This window comes from Aulonocara stuartgranti, assembly GCF_965226115.1.
Source record: "Aulonocara stuartgranti genome assembly, chromosome: 2".
Lineage (NCBI taxonomy): Eukaryota > Metazoa > Chordata > Actinopteri > Cichliformes > Cichlidae > Aulonocara > Aulonocara stuartgranti.
Genome location: NC_138940.1, coordinates 25,922,295 through 25,930,717, shown reverse-complemented (window position 1 = coordinate 25,930,717; position 8,423 = coordinate 25,922,295). Strand labels below are relative to the sequence as shown.

The 8,423-nt window shown below is 37.5% G+C and overlaps 1 long non-coding RNA gene across 2 annotated transcripts; it reads right to left on the bottom strand.

Annotated features, from left to right (window-relative positions):
* Positions 1–4,344: 4,344 nt before the first annotated feature.
* On the bottom strand, positions 4,345–7,937 carry LOC309691473. Of its 2 annotated transcripts, XR_014272016.1 has the most exons (4): positions 7,812–7,937; positions 7,135–7,238; positions 6,794–6,946; positions 4,345–5,157 (listed from the first exon to the last, which is right to left on the bottom strand). It is a non-coding gene; the product is annotated as an uncharacterized lncRNA (long non-coding RNA). The 2 variants fall into 2 exon arrangements; XR_014272017.1 differs by lacking the exon at positions 4,345–5,157 and having other exon boundaries at positions 5,637–6,946; positions 7,812–7,933.
* Between the last annotated feature and the right edge of the window lie 486 nt (positions 7,938–8,423).

Genomic DNA, 8,423 nt, shown 5'->3' with positions numbered 1-8,423 from the left:
ATATAATCGGTCTGCTACTTAACAGGGTCAAGTTGGCACTTACATGCAGTCTGTTTGCCATAATACTGCAATTAGCTGTGATAAATCACAAATCTGTTGCTTGCAGTTGCAAATCTGTTGCTGTCTACATCACACATGCAGTGCTGTACCAGAGCCAGGGTCGGACTCGCCACCAGCGGTCCACGCAGAATCCACACATCCACAATTCTCTCAGCCAGAGGCTGGGCCAGTTCTGAATGGGACAAATTTAGAATTTATTAATTTATAAACAGACACAGCTATTTCATTACATTAATGACCAGCACTGTACCGAGAGCTGTGCAAAAAATGAGGGAGTGAGTAATGTAGAAACCAAATAATACAGGGAGTGCAGAATTATTAGGCAAATGAGTATTTTGTCCACATCATCCTCTTCATGCATGTTGTCTTACTCCAAGCTGTATAGGCTCGAAAGCCTACTACCAATTAAGCATATTAGGTGATGTGCACCTGTAATGAGAAGGGGTGTGGTCTAATGACATCAACACCCTATATCAGGTGTGCATAATTATTAGGCAACGTCCTTTCCTTTGGCAAAATGGGTCAAAAGAAGGCTCAGAAAAGTCAAAAATAGTGAGATATCTTGCAGAGGGATGCAGCAGTCTCAAAATTGCAAAGCTTCTGAAGCATGATCATCAAACAATCAAGCGTTTCATTCAAAATAGTCAACAGGGTCGCAAGAAGCGTGTGGAAAAACCAAGGCGCAAAATAACTGCCCATGAACTGAGAAAAGTCAAGCGTGCAGCTGCCAAGATGCCACTTGCCACCAGTTTGGCCATATTTCAGAGCTGCAACATCACTGGAGTGCCCAAAAGCACAAGGTGTGCAATACTCAGAGACATGGCCAAGGTAAGAAAGGCTGAAAGACGACCACCACTGAACAAGACACACAAGCTGAAACGTCAAGACTGGGCCAAGAAATATCTCAAGACTGGTTTTTCTAAGGTTTTATGGACTGATGAAATGAGAGTGAGTCTTGATGGGCCAGATGGATGGGCCCGTGGCTGGATTGGTAAAGGGCAGAGAGCTCCAGTCCGACTCAGACGCCAGCAAGGTGGAGGTGGAGTACTGGTTTGGGCTGGTATCATCAAAGATGAGCTTGTGGGGCCTTTTCGGGTTGAGGATGGAGTCAAGCTCAACTCCCAGTCCTACTGCCAGTTTCTGGAAGACACCTTCTTCAAGCAGTGGTACAGGAAGAAGTCTGCATCCTTCAAGAAAAACATGATTTTCATGCAGGACAATGCTCCATCACACGCGTCCAAGTACTCCACAGCGTGGCTGGCAAGAAAGGGTATAAAAGAAGAAAAACTAATGACATGGCCTCCTTGTTCACCTGATCTGAACCCCATTGAGAACCTGTGGTCCATCATCAAATGTGAGATTTACAAGGAGGGAAAACAGTACACCTCTCTGAACAGTGTCTGGGAGGCTGTGGTTGCTGCTGCACGCAATGTTGATGGTGAACAGATCAAAACACTGACAGAATCCATGGATGGCAGGCTTTTGAGTGTCCTTGCAAAGAAAGGTGGCTATATTGGTCGCTGATTTGTTTTTGTTTTGCTTTTGAATGTCAGAAATGTATATTTGTGAATGTGGAGATGTTATATTGGTTTCACTGGTAAAAATAAATAATTGAAATGGGTATATATTTGTTTTTTGTTAAGTTGCCTAATAATTATGCACAGTTATAGTCACCTGCACACACAGATATCCCCCTAAAATAGCTAAAACTAAAAACAAACTAAAAACTACTTCCAAAAACATTCAGCTTTGATATTAATGAGTTTTTTGGGTTCATTGAGAACATGGTTGTTGTTCAATAATAAAATTATTCCTCAAAAATACAACTTGCCTAATAATTCTGCACTCCCTGTAGAGTGTATGTGGAGGGTTTACACATGTTTCTCTCAGAAAACAGTGTGGTACTTCAGATGAATGACAGGAAGCTGAAGAAGAATGAACTTGTTTGTAATATAGGGGTGAACTCTTGTGTTAGAAATTTCTGGGCACTCTGTGTGGTCCTGAGAATCAAAACTAAGGTGAACTGTAAGGATTTGTCCAGAGAGTTCACATTACAAACTATTCTTCTATACACATCGGATATCTATGTGTAACAGCAGATACAAAAAAGGCATAGAATAACACAAAAAATTCTTTACTGTCAGATCCCGAACTATCTGTGTGATAATGAACATAATATTACTCTACCATGTGCATAAATGCATGAAATGTCCAGTGTGTGTGAAACTGCCACTAGAAAGCCTTGATATGGAGGCATCTCTGAAGAAATATTATGTGCACAGTTTTTTGTTTTTGCAGGTAAAACAGGGGGCAGCCACAGTCCTGAGTGAAAAAAAAAAAACCCAACCTCTTTCACCGCATCATTCAGAAGTTAGAACCTGTGGTCCTGTGGTGTAAAACAGCGGTCCCCAACCTTTTTTGCGCCACGGACCCGTTTATGCCCGACAATATTTTCACGGACCGGCTTTTAGGGTGTCGCGGATAAATACAACAAAATAAAACTAGTACCGGTACCGAAAAAAAGAAGATTTATTCATAACACACGTGAAAAGACCCAGGAAAACCGAGTAAACGATAAAAACGATAACAAAATAACGCTGAAAACCGATAAAAACCCTGAAAACCATACATTTCACACCTGAGCCTCAACTCTCGCGGCCCGGTACCAAACGACTCACGGACCGGTACCGGTCCGAGGCCTGGGGGTTGGGGACCGCTGGTGTAAAACACAAGTTCTTTTTACATCAATATTAACCTTCAAACATCATAAAAACTGCTGTTGATCACAATTAATGAAACAAGATGCTTCCATCCTTGTACGGGCATTTACAGATGTGGACATATCAACAGTTATCGTTGTCCTGGAATCTCTTGTGCTAGCTGGCCTGTCTCTTTTGCTTTTTGTTGGGTTATCTCCCAATGGGTGTTTATGTGTGGGTGTGTGTAGGCTTGGTTGTGTTTACCCTCCTCAGTGCACCTCCACCTGTCTCTCCACCTTCCCCTAGGCACGCACCTGCTGCTGGCCATTAGCTGTGACCAATTCAGGCTGATGCAAACAGCCAGTCATCACCAGATCATTTCGTCAACTCAGGTATGCTCACGGCCTCCGTCTAGATTAGAGTCTTTAGGCATAGTGGTCAAATAGTAGTAAGTGGGTAGGGGATTTAATTCTAGGTGCTGCTTACTGTCTTAATTCCAACTGAATCAGTAAGGGTGTACTTAGTTTTTCACACACCACTGAAATATGTCATGTATTCCTGCTCATCTGAGATTGTATTTTCCCCATTTTAGTTCATGCTAAGGATGAATCTTATTCTGTCCTGATATTCAAAACCTTAGACTTGAAAGAAGGTGTACTCTCATTTTTTATTTATTTATTTTTTTAGCAAGGATGTATATTCCCAGAAGGTCATTTCATGATGATAATCTCGGCTACTTTTTCTGTTACTTTGTCTATTCCTGTTAAAACATTAGCCCTCCTTCATGCATTTATTCATGTCAGACCTACACAAAGATAACAACACAATGTATTTCTTCAAAAAAAAAAAACCCTCTACAATAGCAGCAAACTATTAAAAGCAGAAACAAACTAAAACCAGAAGGGCCTGTGAAACCAGCATTAAGTGCCATTCATGTAGAGTGGCATCTCCAGAAAAGTAGTTTTAACCTTGACAAATGTTTTTTTTTATTTGAAAAAGAGGATGTGTTTTTGATTATGCAAAGAACAGAAAAACACAATTTCGCTCAAAATGAAACAGTACACTCTAAGAAATAAAATGTTGTATTTACTCCACCCAGTTATGTCAACCGGTTCCACACAACTGGGTTAGTGAAATATAAAATGTATGATATATTTAATTTGAACAAGAAATTTTAAGTACATCTGATAACATTTGGATAATTAAATGCAAATCAAAAGAATCATGTTGTATTAGCTGAATATCATAATGTTGATCTAACTAACCTTGTTGATTTAAATTGAGAAGACTAAATAAAACCTACTCAACCAAAACAAGCTCTACTTACTTTAAGAAATAACATGTTGTATTTACTCCACCCAGTTATGTCAACCGGTTCCACACAACTGGGTTAGTGAAATATAAAATGTATGATATATTTAATTTGAACAACAAATTTTAAGTAAATCTGATAAATCTACTCACCCAAAACACGCTCTACTGAAACTATAGGATTAAATCACTTTAACAGAATTGCAACTTATTCTATTTAAGTTTGTAAATTAAAAAAATTGAACACCAGTTTATTCAGTTAACCTAACTTTAATAACACTTTGTGTAAAACTTGTTGAAGCACACTTTGAGCAATTCAAATGCTTCTAGATCTTTTTTCTTAAACAATCTTTACATATATTCAAGTGCATTTTAAGTGCAGGAAGACAAGATACAGAATGTCATGTTAAACTGAAATGATTAAAACTGGAAAGTGTTGTGATTCCAACATTTTTAACATTAACATGACTTAATGTAAACTTGATTGGGCTACAATGAAAAGCCCACAATACAGCCCTGCAAACAGCTGGTAGAAATTACTTTAGTGTCATTTTTGTCCATATTTACAAAAATAACCTTTGCTTCAAAACTTAAACTGAAGTCCAAAGTTAGGAGCAGTCTTTTTCAGTGTAGTTGGATGTTGGTAAAGGTTCAAGAACAAAGAACGCAGAAAAGTGAAAGGCCTTGCAGAAGTTCTTGTGGCAATTCAAACTGAACAGTTTATGAAGTGCAAGGAGAAGGGTTCGAGAACCTTAAAGTTCAGTGTCCTCTATAGTTCAGTGCAGGCTGTTTCACTCAAGCAGTTTGTTTTTCAGAACCTGCACCTTCATGGATAGGTTGTTCCCATCCAACTCCATCAGCACCTTCTGAAGAAATTCAAATGTGTATTTCAGGTGCTTTGGGTAGCTCAGATTTAGACTGTAGATTAATCCAAGCAGGAGGGCACAACCCTTTGCCACATCACTAAGAGCTTGCAGCACAGTGCATCCTTCTACGATGACACCAATGTCCTCAGGTGTATCTGCAGAGTTTGCTCCTTCATGTCTGAACAACATAGACTCCCAAAGTCAGCTTCTCTGTTTCTCTGCTTGCTCCAAGATCCACATAAATAAAAATAAAAGAAAAAGATAAGTTAATTGCGTACATATACATATGGACAAGTAAGTCCACCTTCCATTTTCAATCCCAAATTAAAAAAAGGAAAATAGCTGATCATTTTCCTTTTTTAACTTACCAAGAATTCCTTGAACAGGTCATTACGTGAAAGCTTTCATTTTTGCTTTAATAAATTCTAGATTGTTCAACAATATATTTAATAATTGTGCCCCTAAAAATATTCAAATTAAATAGAAGATTAGAACTGGGCAATATGGACTTAAAATCCTATCATGACATTTTGTGGTATTTTTTGCGATAACAATAAGTCTGTGAAGGTTCTCAGTCATCCAGGTCATCGTAGTCTAAGGCGCTTGGAAAGAAAAGTGAAGCTTCTTCAGTGAAGAAGCATCTCGGATGAGAGATGAAACGTCTTCAAGCAACTTAAAGAAGTCCAGACGCTTTTCTTTCCAAGCTTCTTAACAATAAGAGTTACAATAAAAGATCATAATAGTATTTTTGCCTATAAATCTATCAATGCAGCCTCACAAATACAAATACTGCAAATTAAACTTAGCAAATGTGCTATTTAGACAAACCAGCAGTTATTTATCTTGTTGAATTGATAATAAGTTTGACATTAATGGAAGTAATAGTCTCAACTAAATTTATATATATTTTTTTAGAGGTTTGAAAGCAGTCTATCATTTTAATCACATAGGACGTGTTTTATCACAATATTGATAAGCGATGCAATAAGTGCCCAGCCCTACAGAAGATGCATTAAAATTTATTTAGGTTTGGTGTGTCTCATTTTTTGTGTGTAGTAAATAAATTGGTCAAATGACCTGGAAACAATTATAGAAAAATCATTCATTTTACATCAATTTATTAATTTATAAATAGGAGATGCATTAAAATAAAATTGGTGCGTCTCATTGCTTAGGACTGATTTGGTGTCAATTTGTCCTTTGTGAAATTTACTGATGCTCCCTAAGAGTGCTGCTTTATCCACTGTGTCAATGGCGCTCTCAGTGTAATGTGATTACACTGTGAATCCATATACGTGTACCTCTTATACATGTTGCCTTTAGGGTTCAGCACTGCCCTCCATCAGCCTCACTCCATGCATTTTTGCAGCACATTTATGACCAATAACATTAAACATGTAACACAGATTTGTCAAATACATTAGGTAGTCTGCAAGTCATCATCTGTATTACATGTGTAATCAAACATGTACGTTGGCAATTTAGAGAAACAGCAGTGGGATTGCGCATGTGTGTGTCTGTGGTGAGACACAGCATCATCATTGCCTCCTCTCAGCGTTTTACCTTGTATTTGAACAGAAAATCCGTAATGACAGCAATTTTGACCATAAAAATATTGAAATCACACAGAAAGCAAATTTAAAATCTAGTGTACAAATTGAATTTCTCTTTTGTTAGTATTTTACTTCTCATTAAGGTGCCTCACTTGACTGCATGTCACTGATTCACATGTATCTACAAAATATTCAAATTTACACATATTCAGTTGAAAAAAAATTCTGATTAATGACAGACACAGAAGTTGAAGAAGCATTCAAATAATTTCAGAGCTCAATCAAGGTCAACTAAAATACATACCCTATCCATGGCTGCCATGATTAAGTTGATATTGCGTTTAGCTGTTCCCCCCTTCTTTTTGAACACTCTAAGGTGGTCAGCGTAGTGGTCCAGCTTGGCCATGAAAGTCGACAACAAAGGGACCATGGTGATGCGGGCGAACTCCGCAACAACCTGAAACATATTAAAAATTACAACTAGAGAGTATTCTCTATTAATTTGATTAGAGGCCACATGCAAGAATGTTACAACTTTCAGTCAAACATTTTGTATCTTTTAAAATTAACAATTTACAGTACTTTGTTCTTCAAATACAAGTTCTTATGAAAATGACTTCCAATAACAAAGTTAGTAAGAATTACCTCAGTCTCTGAAAACAGGGCAGGCCATCTGTTTTTGACCTCTGCAATGAATGGCATGTCTTTGATGATTTCCTGTCTTCGGTAGCGATGATAGCCAATGGAAACTGATACAAGGAGTTAAATGGATTATATATAACAGTATTACACATTATTCTGCACTTCAATGACAACAGATGAACGCATGTCTTATACTTTACAAATCAAAATGTTAATCGCTTAAATCCCTGCGTTTGACACTAAACCAGAAATCAACATGGAGTCGAATTCTTTCAAACAATGTAGCAAGTTAATTGAGGCACATTTCTAAAATACACTATACATTCATTTCATTCTTCAAACTACAGGATCGCTGGCGCTCCCGGTGGTCATTACTGATGTCAGGGAGCAGGTGCGGTAGATGTTGGGAGTAATTTTAAAACTGTCGGTCTTAGTAGGCAAGTCTCACCTTAACAGGAATCGCAAAAGATTTTGGAAAATTACACCGAAGCAGGTTCAACAATATTTGTTAAATGTCTTCATACTTCTAACACGTGAGAGAGGTATACAAACTAGAGTGTTAAAAAATTTACCAGGCATCATTTGTTTAAAAAAAATGCAAAAGTATTCCCGAAAGTGTCAGATGTTTATCAGTTAGTATACATTAATCAAATTTGTCATCCTTAAATTGTTGTACTTACCAAATAATCCTCAGATGGCGATGGATTCTATCCAGGATACTAAGCATATGCAAGTCTCAGTTGAAAATGGCGGATGATCAAACTTCCACACTGCACATGTGCAAACTTAGAAGTATGGAGAGCCTATTAGGACAATCCTCTTTAAATTAAAGTGCTCTTCATTTTAAATGAACTTTTTACGTTGGATTTAATTTACTGCATTTTGTTGTATTGAAATCTTATGTTGTTAATTAAATTCAAAACAACATACTTGTGTTTAAAGTTAAAAATCAATTGGTGGCATTAGTTTTAACATAAAACATTTACATAATGCTACCAACATCAGTGTGTCATTTCTTAGAGTGTATTTGGATGAGTGAACGCCATGTTGGTACAATGTGAAAAGTGAAATGTGGTTTATAACTGGATGACTTTGAAAGCATCTCTGACAAGCGAAAAGCCATCAGTCTGGGAAACCAAGGGGAAAGCTAAGAAAATAAATTTGTTGGATCATATTGCGCAGTGTGAACCCCTTTTTTCTCTAACACACCTGTCTCGAAGCAGATAAAGCATACAGAGAGGTTGATGCACAGAGCAGTAACAGTTTGGTAAATGTGTACATCACTCATGTAA